Source organism: Pongo pygmaeus, chromosome Y (genome assembly GCF_028885625.2).
Source record: "Pongo pygmaeus isolate AG05252 chromosome Y, NHGRI_mPonPyg2-v2.0_pri, whole genome shotgun sequence".
Classification (NCBI taxonomy): Eukaryota; Metazoa; Chordata; class Mammalia; order Primates; family Hominidae; genus Pongo; species Pongo pygmaeus.
The window spans coordinates 39,411,949-39,423,171 of NC_072397.2; positions in this window are offsets into that span (position 1 = coordinate 39,411,949).

An 11,223-nucleotide genomic window follows, 5' to 3' on the forward strand; every position below is an offset into this window, starting at 1 on the left:
ATAGTGGTTAAGGGTTCAATTCAGCAAGAAGAGCTAACTATCCTAAATATATATACACCCAATACAGGAGCACCCAGATTCATAAAGTAAGTACTTAGTAACCTAGAAAGAGTCTTAGACTCCCACACAGTAATAATGGGAGACTTTAACACCCCACTGTGAACATTAGACAGATCAATGAGACAGAAAGTTAACAAGGATACCCAGGAATTGAACTCAGCCCTGCACCAAGCAGACCTAATAGACATCTGCAGAACTCTCCACCCCAAATCAACAGAATATACATATTTTTCTGCACCACACCACACCTATTCCAAAATTGACCACATAGTTGGAAGTAAGGCACTCCTCAGCTAATGTAAAAGAACAGAAATTATAACAAAGTGTTTCTCAGACCACAGTGCAATCAAACTAGAACTCAGGATTAAGAAATTAACTGAAAACGTTCAACTACATGGAAACTGAACAACATGCTCCTGAATTACTACTGAGTACCTAACAAAATGAATGCAGAAATAGATATTCTTTGAAACCACGGAGAACTAAGACACAACATACCAGAATCTCTGGGACACGTTCAAAGCAGTGTGTAGAGGGAAATTTATAGCACTAAATGCCAACAAGAGAAAGCAGGAAAGATCCAAGATTGACACCCTAACATCACTATTAAAAGAACTAGAAAAGCAAGAGCAAACACATTCAAAAGCTAGAAGAAGGCAAGAAATAACTAAAATCACAGCAGAACTGAAGGAAATAGAAACACAAAAAACCCTTCAAAAAATTAATGAATGCTGGAGCTGGTTTTTGGAAAGATCAACAAAATCCATAGACTGCTAGTGACATTAATAAAGAAGAAAAGGGAGAAGAATCAATAAATGCAATAAAATATAATAAAGGTAATATCACCACCCATCCCACAGAAATGAAAACTACCATCAGAGAATACTGCAAACACCTCTATGCAAATAAACTTGAAAATCTAGAAGAAATGGTTAAATTCCTCAACACATAAAACACCCAAGACTAAACCAGGAAGAAGTTGAACCTCTGAATGGACCAATAACAGGATCTGAAATTGTGGCAATAATCAATAGCTTACCAAGCAAAAAAGTCCAGGACAAGATGCATTCACAGCCCAATTCTACCAAAGGTACAAGAAGGAGCTGGTACCATTCCTTCTGAAAATATTCCAATCAATAGAAAGAGATGGAATCCTCCTTCACTCATTTTATGAGGCCAGCATCATCCTCGTACCAAAACCTGACAGAGACACAAGCAAAAAAGAGAATTTTAGACCAACATCCTTGATGAACATTGATGCAAAAATCATCAATAAAAAGAGGCAAACTGAATTCAGCAGCACATCAAAAAGCTTATCCACCATGATCAAGTGGGCTTCATCCCTGGGATGCAAGGCTGGTTCAACATAGGCAAATCAATAAACGTAATCCAGCATATAAACAGAACCAAAGACAAAAACCACATGATTATTCTAGTAGTTACAGAAAAGGCCTCTGACAAACTACAACAACGTTTCAAGCTAAAAACTCTCAATAAGTTAGGGATTGATGGGACGTATCTCAAAATAATAAGAGCTATCTATGACAAACCCACAGCCAATATCATACTGAAAGGGCAAAAACTGGAAGCATTCCCTTTGAAAACATGTAGAAGGCAGGGATGCTCTCTCTCACCACTCCTATTTAACATAGTGTTGGAAGTTCTGGCCAGAGCAGTTAGGCTGAAGAAGGAAATAAAAGGAATTCAATGAGGAAAAGGGGACGTCAAATTGTCCCTGTTTGCAGATGATATGATTGTATATCTAGAAAGCCACATTGTCTCAGCCCAAAATCTCCTTAAGCTGATAAGCAACTTCAGCAAAGTCTCAGGATACAAAATCAATGTACAAAATCACAAGCATTCTTATACATCAATAACAGAGAAACAGAGAGCCAAGTGATGAGTGAACTCCCATTCACAATTTCTTCAAAAAGAATAAAATACCTAGGAATACAACTTACAAGGGATGTGAAGGACATCTTCAAGGAGAAATACAATCCACTGCTCAATGAAATAAAAGAGGATACAAACAAATGGAAGAACATTCCATGCTCATCAGTAGGAAGAACCAATATCATGAAAATGGCAATACTGCCCAAGGTAATTTATAGATTCAATGCCATCTCCATCAAGCTACCAATGAGTTTCTTCGCACAATTGGAAAAAAACTACTTTAAAATTCATATGGAATCAAAAAAGAGCCCACATCGCCAAGTCAAACCTAAGCCAAAAGAACAAAGCCGGAGGCATCATGCTACCTGACCTCAAACTATAATACAAGCCTGCAGTAACCAAAACAGCATGGTACTTCTACAAAAACAGAGATATTGATCAATGGAACAGAACAGAGCCATCAGAAATAATGCCACACTTTTAAACATCTGACCTTTGACAAACCTGAAAAGAACAAGAAATGGGGAAACAATTCCTTATAATAAATGGTGCTGGAAAAACTGGCTAGCCATATGTAGAAAACTGAAACTGGATCCTTTCCTTTCACCTGATACGAAAATTACTTCAAGATGGATAAAACACTTACATTTTAGACCTAAAACCATAAAAACCCTAGAAGTAAACCTAGGAAATACCATTCAGGACTTCATGTCTGAAACACCAAAAGCAATGGCAACAAAAGCAAAAATTGACAAACTGGATTTCATTAAACTAAAGAGCTTCTGCACAGCAAAAGAAACTACCAGCAGAGTGAACAGTCAAGCTAAAAAATGGAAGGAAATTTTCTCAACCTTCTCATCTGACAAAGGGCTAATATCCATAATCTACAATGAACACAAACAAATTTACAAGAAATAAACAAACAACCTCATCAAAAAGTGGGCAAAGGATATGAACAGACACTTCTCAAAAGAAGATATTTATGCAGCAAAAAAACACACATGAAAAAATGCTCATCATCACTGGCCATGAGAGAAATGCAAATCAAAACCACAATGAGTTACCATCCCACACCAGTTAGATTGGCAATCATTTAAAAGTCAGGAAACAACAGGTGCTGGAGAGGATGTGGATAAATAGGAACAATTTTAAACTGTTGATGGGACTGTAAACTAGTCCAGCCATTGTGGAAGTCAGTGTGGCGATTCATTATGAATCTAGAATGAGAAATACCATTTGACCCAGGGATCTCATTACTGGATATACACCCAAAGGATTGTAAATCATGCTGCTATAAGGACACATGAACTGGTATGTTTATTGCAGCACTATTCACAATAGCAAAGACTTGGAATCAACCCAAATGTCCATCAACCATAGACTGGATTAAGAAAATGTGGCACATACACACCACAGAATGCTATGCAGCCATAAAAAATGATAAGATTATGTCCTTTATAGGGACACGGATGAAACTGGAAACCATCATTCTCAGCAAACTACTGCAAGAACAAAGAAAACAAACCCTGCATGTTCTCACTCATAGGTGGGAATTGAACAATGAGAACAGACGGACACAGGAAGGGGAATATCACACTCTGGAACTGTTGTGAGGTGGGTGGAGGTCGCAGGGATAGCATTAGGAGATATACCTAATGCTAAATGAAGAGATAATGGGTGCAGCACACCAACATAACACTTGTATACATATGTAACAAACCTGCACATTGTGTGCATGCATCCTAAAACTTAAAGTATAATAACAATTAAGTTAAAAAAAAACCTTAACTCAGACCCTACCCCTAATCATAATCAAGAATCTCTAACATTGAGAGCAATTCTAGCCACAAAGATGACCCAATTGTCAACCCTACGCCTAGCCACTCACCAAAACATAAACCCAAAAACAAATCCCAACGATAAATACTAAATCTAACAGCTAAACCTGAATTTAAACCTGACCCTGAAAATAACCATAATCCAAAGGTAATGCAAGCATTACAGAAAAATGAACTTCATATCTAAGCCTAAAACCTTCGCCTTAAAACTCTAAGACAAAAAAAAAAAAAAGAAAAAACCCTAAACAAAAAACGCTGTCTCCAACCCTAAAAAGCTAATGTTAACCCTAACACTAACAACAACCCCTAAATCTAACCCTAAATTCTACCTCCTAAACTTGCTTTCTGAACATGAACATAACATTCACATGAAGTCAAACAGTAACTCCTAATACAAACACTAAAACTCTTTTTACGAGCCTAACCCTACACCAAAACCACACCTAAACATAACTGTTGCATACTATTCATAGGGTTAAGGATGGGGCAAAGTTGGTGGCTTCTAGTGGCTGTTCATATTAGAGAATCTTGGTTAGGATTAGGGGTAGGAGCTGGGTTACCGTTAATGTTACGTTGAAGTTTAGGGTTACAGAAGGCACGGGGCATCTGGCTAGTGTATTAGGTCATCACTCTTTTTTTGCAGAAGGGAGGACTGAGCCTTGCACCCAGAACTTTTCTGGGTCTGAGCTCAGGACCATCTTAATGCTCATTGTGCAGCCTCGTAGATTTGGAGCCAGAGGAAGTTGCCTTCTGAGGCCACAGCTTTTCTAAACGTCAACCCAGAGCTAACCAAATCCACAGTAGCTTGTGTTTGAGAGTGGGAGGTGTTTTGAGGTAGTCTCTGGAAGGTCCAAAGGAAGGGAAGTTAGTGACGGCTTACACCACAGACACACTTTGTTAAAACTTAGAGGTAAAAGTGGAAATAATTAAATGTTGGTGGTCAAGCACTCTGTGTACCAGCCACAAGTGGAGACTGAGTTGGCACACTCTCCCACACCAGCAGGAGAAAGCAACCTGCAGACTCTGACTTCAGTCTCTGGTGCTAGGGTTGTGTGAGATCTGGAATGACAGCAGCATTTAAAATCAGCAGAATTCCAAGTTGCTTGTCCTATTGAATCCTGGAAAGGCTGTTGAGATTGATGGTTGTGGCAGTTCCTTTCTCAAAGAGGGAGGCTGAGGCCCGTGAGTGGTGAGCCTGGTTCATGTGGCCTGGGGTGACTGGGCTAAATGTAGTGTCCACTTCTGTACTTTATAGTCTTTGTTGTAGCACATATGGGCTGTGCTCCTCCCTCCAGGCCTGTGTCCATTAGTGACCACCAGAATCAGGTTCCCAGGGCATGAGGGTCTCCTTTGTCTGGGAGCAGAGACCAGGTTGGCTCCAGGCAGGTGCCTAGTGAGGACTGAATTATAGGGGACCTAGGAGAAGAGGGGGCGCAGTACCCCAAATCACACACTCTCCTTGCCGAAACAGCTAGATTGTGAGAAAATCCACACTACAATCATGGGCTCGCTTTCCATTCACTGCTGGAGCTGAGACCGGGCAGAGTTTACCACAGGCACTGTCTCCCCTGGAGCTTGCCTGTCTTCTCCACATGGCTGTCCTCAGCCTTCCTCTTTCTCTTCCAACTCTTATGCCTCCTGCACATTTTAACCTAGGGGAAATGCAAGTCAAAACTACAGTAAGATACCTCTTCACACCCATTATAATTGCCAAAAAAAAAAAAAAAGCTAACAGTTGTTGAAATGGAAGTGGGAATATGTGAAAGAAAAATGCTGCAGCTGCTGTGGAAAATAGTTTGGTGGTTCTGCAAAAGCTAAATATAAAATTACCATAGACCCCCCGAAATCAACTCCAAGCTATATACACAAAAAGTGTAAAAGAGGCATTCAAACAAAAACATGTATACATACGTTCATAGCAGCATTCACAATAACTAAAATCTGCAAACACACCAAATAAATGTCCACCAACAGAAAATAAGAAACAAAATGTAGCATGTCCATACAACGGCATACTATTCAGCTGTGAAAAGGATTACAACTCTAATGCTACAATGTGAAGAAACTTAAATTTTGGCTCAAGAATCTGAACGCAAAAGTCACATGTCTGATTTTATTTATATACATATTTAGAATAGGTAAATCCACAGAGATAAAATGCAGATTATTGGTTGCTGGTGTCAGAAAGAGGACAGATTGGGTAGGAGCTTCTTAATAAGTAGGGTATTTCCTTTTGGAATAATGAAAGTAATTTGGAACTAAGATGCGGTAGTCGCACACACACATGCACATACTAAGGATCACTAAGGAATTCATTAAGAAACAGTTAATTGTATATTATGTGAAGGAATTTGACCTCACTAAAAAGACAAAATTTCTTCCTCAGCATTCCCTCAGCAAGGTGAGCTCTCTTTCCACAGAGTGCTTGTAGCATGGGGTTCTGGTCCCTCCACAGTCCAGAACTGCCTGCGGCCAGGGCAGCCACACATTAGACACGAACACATGCCACCCTGTCCAGCAGCTCCTCGACCTGTTACCAGTGGAACTTATCTGAGTTACTGGCGTCAAATCTATCACGGTCTGCAGTAACGTCAACTCTTGCCTCCTCAGAAGAAAGAATTTGACTGAGGGGAATAAAGTAGCAAAGGAGACTGAGAAAGGTTTTACAGAAAAAGTGGATGTTTATTTAAAATGTTTTAGAGTAAGAAAAAATGAAGAGTGCATTTGGAAGAGATCCAAGTGGTTGATTTGAATATATGCCATATATATGACTTGCAAATATTTTCTCCCATGCTGTTGGTTTTCTTTCCACTATACTGACAGTGTCCTTTAATGCACAAAAGTGTTTAGTTTTGATGAAGCTCAACTGATCTATTTTTTCTTATGTTTTGTGTTCATTCAGTGATATAGCCAAGAAATCATTTACAAATCCATAGCCAATAAGCACATGAAAAGATGTTCAAAATCACTAACCACTTAATACATGAATATCTAAACCACAATGAGATTACTGCTTTATCGCCATTGGAATTTTTCTTTTTTTTTGAAGAAAAGTTTGAGAGTATGTGGATAAATTGGAACCCTTGTACATTGTGAAATGGTGGTGATGGTTGCATAATTTGAGCACGGTTAATGCTTCCAAATTATACACTCAAAAATGTTTGAAGTGGTACATTTGTTTATGTATGTTTTTCCACTTACAACAAAAGCTTCCTCAGAAATTGTCCTAAATTAGTTGCACGTGTGATGAAAGAAGACGCTCCTCTCCTATCATGAGTAGAAGCCTATTTATTTATTCATGCCAGTATACACACTCCTGGCTCTTCCACACACTCAGCATGATCTCATCAAGCAGAATGAGTCCCTTCTCAACTGGCCCATTTGTGCTTCTTTCCATCATTGCATTCTCCTTTTCAGCTCACTACCTGCCCACTAAAAACAACTGTAAATTACAAGTCTGCTTACTGTCTCTAGAAACATTTCTTCTCTGTAACGTAATAGAAATGAAATCATACAATATGTCATCTCTTCAGAGTGGCTCTTATCACTTAGCTTTATTTATGCCTGATTCATCCATGGCTTTGCATGACTTCATAAATCACTCCTTTTCTTTTGATGAATAGTATTTCATTTTATGAATTTACCTGTCTTGGTTAAGATTGAAGGGCATCCTGATTCCTTAAAATATTTGGCCACTGTCAAGAGGGCAGTTATACATAAATGCATGAGGTTGTTGGTTAGATGTGAGTTTCCAAATCAGTTGTCTAGATACCTAAGTGTGCAATTGTTAGCCTATATGATGAGACCATGTTTACCTTTGGAAAAAACTGCCAAACTGTGGCAGAAGAAAACAACCATATTTTAAAGTTGCTGTACAATTATGCATTCCTTCAGCTCAACAATGGATGAGATTTTCTGTTGCAGTTTTGATTATATTTAAAAATAAATTTAGACATAATATAGCTGTTTAGCGCTCTCACTTTTATTTTAATTTGCCTTCCCCGAATGGCAGGTATTGTTGAGCATGATTTTGCTGTCATCGTTTGTTCATTAATCTATGGTTGCCGCCAAAAAGCATACATGTGTTGTGCCACAGAAAACCAATTTTAAAAAACGTACTCCCAGCTCTACTTAGTAAAAAATAATAAAATTATTCTAGTGCACATAGTCATTTATCTGCTATTTTTTCTAATCTCATGGTGACTACAATAAAATAGTGAACTGTAGCTAATAAGACAATGTGGTGTATTAGCGTGATTTTTCCCTGTGTAAAAGTCTCTTTCAATCAAGTGATTTCTTTACGGATTTCAAGGGAGCAACACGAATGTCCAGAGTACAAACTAGTTTCTGTTGTAATTGAAAAAAAGCTCTGATTTCAGCTTCACTACATATCTTGCAATGCTGAATCACTGATAAAAATTAGAACTATGAAGGTTTTGGCTCTTAAATCTGCTTCTACAAAAGTAGGCCAAAATTTGAAATCACATGTGTTTGGTCTGTTAGTTTTTCATCTTTCACAAAACATTCCACTGCATCAGAATCAAATTTGAAGACTGAGATTCATTTAGTAATGGTTCACTAACTATTGTTTCTTTTTGCATTTAGATATCACAAGTAATTGTTTCAGCATCACACGTTTTAAATAAAAGCCACAAAGAATGACAGATGAAATTAATCCCATGAATTTGTAATGACTGGCTATTTGGCTTTTACTTACTACTGTTACTGTGTTTTCTGTCTTGGGAATACCAAAATAGTAATGCATTGTACCAAGCATTCTAAAATAACTGCCTAAAAATGTAATTGAATCCTTTTTTTGTTTGTTTTGTTTTGTTCTGTTTTGCTTTTTTGTTAGTTTGTTTGTTTTGAGATGGAGTCTTGGTCTGTTCAAATGGCTGGGGTGCAATGACATGATCTCGCCTTTGGTAACCTCAGCTTCCCGAGTTCATGCAATTCTCCTGTCTTAGTTTCCTGAGGATCAGAGTTGATGGACCCAGCCACCACTACCGGCTAATTTTTTACATTTTTAGCAGAGAGCTTGTTTCACCATGTTGACCAGGATGATCTCAAACACCTGACCTAAGGATATCCACCTGGCTCAGCCCCCCAAAATGCTGGGATTACCGGTGTGAGCCACGATGCCTGGCCACGCCAGTTCTTTTAGTTCTTTATGGAATCAAATGTAGGTTGAAAATCATCTTTCCTTATACTTGTCAGTGCCTCAAGATTGTTAGGATAAATATAAAACTTCCAACCAAAGGATACCTGTTGGCATCCAGAATTTTAAGAAAAGTTGTGAAATAAAATATCCAGCTTCTGGCTCTTTCCTGGTGAGCATGTTCAATGGCTGGGGAATCCTTGGAACCTGGAGGAAGGGTAGAGCTGGCGTAGGTGGGGATGATCTTTGGAGCCACTGCCACTCTGGCAGCCACTGCTGCTCCTCAGGAAATGGCTTGGAGCCTCAGCCTTCAGAAGAAGTAACAGAGGCTCAGCAAGGAGTATTTTGTGTGCCAGGTTTTCCATCTCCATGTCTTTTTTGGTGATGTATCTATTCAGGCCTCTACTTATTAATTGGGTCATCTTATTTCTTTGTATGTTGTGCATAAAAGTCACTTTTCAGATGTGTTTCCTAAATTTTTCTCAGCGTGCAGCTTGTTTTTTTCTTTTTCTTTTTTTTTTTTTTTTTTTTTTTTTTGGTTCTCTTAACCAGAACATAGTTTTGTTTTGTTTTGTTTTGTTCTTTTGCTTTTTTTGAGATGGAGTCACACCTTGTCACCCAGTCTGGTGTGCAAAGGCGTGATTTCAGCCCACTGCAACTTTTGTCTATTATGTTGAAGGGATTCTTCTGCCTCAGTTTCCTGAGTAGCTTGGATTACATGTGCCTGCCAAAAAAGCGCACCTTTTTCTTTTCTTTTCTTTTTTTTTTTTGTTTTGTTTTTAATTTTTAACAGAGACAGTGGGACAGTCAGTTACTATGGGATGAAACGAAGGGGTTTGAATGTAGAAATGGAGACAAAGACAAAAAAGACCTGTTTTAAAACAGGGGACAGGGGGCTCATTTCTTCTAGTCAGCAAAGGCCCTGAGCTTCTACAGGCCTTGATATTTATTAGGCAGAATCAACAGGGAGGAAACGTAATTGTTGGTGAACTTCTTGATTTATCACAGCCTCACATAACTGCTTTCTTTATACTACAGGCTTCAGATGTTCCTATATATTACCACAAGAAATACTGTGCTTGAGGTATGACTGCCTTCGGCATTCCTTCTGGCACCAGACGTGGTGTGTCAGGTTGCCAACATGCTGCTTTCATGAGAACAGTTCCATCTCTGTTCATAGACCCTCCAGTCATTACTGAGTTGGTCACAACCCTCATTCGTTTGGCCTCCAACGTCTTCTTCTTTTTGTTTTTGCATTAATTGAGTAAAGATAATTGCAGGCTGTGCAGCTCTCAACTGCTTTTTGGTGGTCCAGCTGCTTTTACAGACAATGAACATAAAACAGAGACATAATAACATTACTCTGATAATCACAAAAAAGACATTGAGGTGATGTTTGGAGGAGGTCCAAAGGTTAAGGCTCTCTAAATCTTGCAGAAGTTCTGCCCAAGTTCTCAGAGATGGCTGAAATACTTGAGTATGCTTATTCAAATTAAGAATTTTGCTTTGTAAATCAAGTTTCCATGGATATTCCCTTTGGTTTTCTTCCAAATTGATTACACAAATATGAGTATGCTTAAAATGACAATGCAATTGCTGCCGCAACTACAAGTTTGTTCTTGGTTTCCTAGCCACAGAACTGTAGTCTTCAACATTGCTACTTCTGTGTGTATCTCAGTGTTAGGTTTATTTTCAAGCATCCATGCATGGTCGGCTGTACACATCCAATTTTCTACACATTGAGCTGTTTGAATGGAGCTGCACATTGCTACTAAGGACACCACAACAGAAGTGATTAACTTACCTAAGGAAAATTACAAAAATTTTCATGCCTAAAGCTCTGCAAGCACAGGGAATAAGCTGAGTAAGAAAAAAAGTTTACAAAATGGAAATCAGAGGTGGCCACCCAAGGCTCAGAGAGATTTACAGGAATCCATAATCCAGGATTGTGACCTAGAATTACTAGGGTGGCTATGCTGCATGTTTGTACTGTGCTATGATTAAGGGAATAAAACAGTTGGCAGGAATCACAAGTCAATTGGGCATCGTTTACCTGGAGTTGGTCCTTTTTGCTGTTCGAAAAACATAAGTTTAAAAACACAAATTGTAATTGAGTGGTAATGTTTTCTACAAGGCTAAGATTAAAACTCTGTTCAGCACAATTACTGTAATTAGACAGTGTTCTGACACAAATGCTGCCATTCATATAGCAGAGTGCTGCCTTCCCTATCGACTCCTGAATTGGACCTCTCTTTCCTTGGTAATGCCATTGAG